This window comes from Terrapene carolina, unplaced genomic scaffold, assembly GCF_002925995.2.
Source record: "Terrapene carolina triunguis isolate 2854851 unplaced genomic scaffold, T_m_triunguis-2.0 Scaffold69, whole genome shotgun sequence".
Taxonomy (NCBI): domain Eukaryota; kingdom Metazoa; phylum Chordata; order Testudines; family Emydidae; genus Terrapene; species Terrapene triunguis.
In genome coordinates, this window is record NW_020664420.1 from 36,562,572 (window position 1) to 36,564,975 (window position 2,404).

General features: G+C 39.2%; 1 protein-coding gene across 1 annotated transcript in view; it reads left to right on the top strand.

The window, feature by feature from the left end:
- The window catches only part of HOMER1 (homer scaffold protein 1), a 130,933-nt gene that overhangs the window by 41,406 nt on the left and 87,123 nt on the right, over window positions 1-2,404 (top strand). The gene's annotated exons all lie outside the window — the stretch shown is intronic.

Consider the following 2,404-nt stretch of genomic DNA (forward strand, 5'->3'; position numbering starts at 1 on the left):
AAAAAAAGGCGGCCATGCCACCCTAGGATTGGGCCGAATGCCGCCTCGTTCAATCTGCTGCCCCAAGCACCAGCTTGCTCGGCTGGTGCCTGGAGCCGGCCCTGGTCACAGAGATCAGAGGCCAACCCTAGTAAAATAAATTTGCATACAGATAATTTTGAATAAAAATAAGTTCTGACCAAAATTGACGTGGTTTCATATCAGATATGTAAGGTGAACAAAAGCTTATAAACAGAACTCTGAAAATTACAATAGATGCAAATGAAGCTTACAGATATTTTTATATTTACATTGACAAAATAATAAATTAAGTATCAATAGTAATATGACAATATTTGCTTCAAAGCTCTGTTTACATTGTATTAATATCAGTTTGCTTAAATACCCAAATCAACATAACGCTCACATCTGTACTGACAGCTTTTTCTGCTTTGGATTTTATTTGGATCTGATTTGCATAATTAAAAAAGCCACCAGCTTGGGAGATAGGGGGAGACTTAAAGTAGTGCAAATTGAGTAGCGTGATTTGAGCAAAGTGCAGTTTCTAGAGTATTTTCTTTTTTTAATAAAACCTAAAATGTGAACCTCTGCATTTCTTAAATAACATTCTTGATGTTTTTAAATTAAAAAAAAAATGAAAACCTTATTTTTATAGAAACCTGTAGGGTTTTTAAATGGATGTTTTGTATGACACCACTTTAGGCAAGTTTAGAAGGGGGTATCAAAAGAATTCTAGCAGACTTCTTTAGTATTTATTTTTATTGCAGCTACTCTACTTAGCTGTTCTTCACATAGAAGGGAGAATGATGTATGGCTTTCTTCCTGACTCTGCTACAGACTTATTGTGTGATCTTCAGTCGTTTGGTATCTCTCTCCATTTCGCTAGGGGATAATGCTTCTCTACCTCACAAAACTGTTGAGCTATAATTCGCCAATGTTTGTAAAGTATTTGAAGATCTTAGATGGAATGTGCTATGTTAAGAGCAAAGGTAGTAATTAAATAATCTTCTTATACCTAGATTTGTTTAATCTATTTGCAGCACTAATCCTTATTCATATGTTCACCATTTTTTTCCTTTATGTATAGAGGCTTCATTGTGTAACAGCATCAACAGTCCCAAAATAGTTGTTGAGTTGTGTTGTCCAACTGCTAGCATTTGAAGGTTGTAATATCTATATTTATCTATTGGGTCTTTTCTTTTGTGTATTTATGTATGGGGGCAGCTCACAATAATAATTATCATTTCCTCTTCAAGCATTCCATCAATAATACAGTACTCATTGAGATCTTGGCAGAAAATACATGGGCTGCTGCTGCTATTTATTTTTTAATTTTAATTTTTTACTTGTTGCCCAGAAACCCCAATCAGGATCAAGGTCCCATTGAGCTGGGTACTGCTGCAAACACTGAAATACACATTCTACCTGTGTAAATAATGCACTAGTGGAAGATTGAATTTCTAGTTTGAATCTTACATTCAGGATATTACCCAGCTGTATCTCTAGGAATTAAGCTATATTTAGTCTTGTCCCGCGCCCATTAAGTGTGTGTGTGTGTGTGTGTGTGTAATATACATATATTGCTAAGCACACAATTCAGATGTCACACAACTTTAAGTTCAAATCGTATCCAGATCAGATCTCTTCTACTTGGGATATAGCTGTATAGCTGGGTGTCAATAACTCATTGTTGTCATCTGAGCTTGTAGAGCCTTTCTCTATTGGTCAGACAAATGTTAAATTAGAGGAGGGAAAAAATCTATACAGCTTAGTTCCTGGAGATGCTTGTGGTAATACCTTGCATTTAAAACTTCTTTCTTTAAGGAAATATATCAAAAACTTTCTCTTGCACCTCCATTTTTGCTTTATCTCTGAAAACTCTCCATGTATCTTGGCTACTTGAAGACCACAGGAAAAAATTGTTACAAGTCTAATTATTAAATCATTCCTATACAAGTCTTAGAATCTCTTAAGAGGTGTTTATAGAAAATTTATTTAGTTTACTTCTGCAGCATTCCCTTATTTCCCTTCCCCTGTTTGCCTTTAGGTTCTTTCTGTTTCTTCAGGATGTGTGAAAAAGCCTAAGGGAAGGAAGTATCTTGGTTTACCCTAGGTTTACCTGCATAGAGGAGTAAGGAGGTATAAGGTATTCCTTTACTCTCCCATAAGCAGGGCCGGTGCAAGGAAGTTTCGCGCCCTAGGCGAAACTTCCACCTTGCGCCCCCCAGCCCTGCGGCAGCTCCCCGCACCCCCCCCTCCCCTGAGGCACCCCCCCCCCCCCCCGCGGCACCCCCCCCCCCCCGGGGAGCTGTGTGGCAGCTCCCCACCCCAGCTCACCTCTGCTCCGCCTCCTCCCCGAGCACACCGCCCCCACTCTAATTCTCCTCCCCTCCCAGGCTTGCGG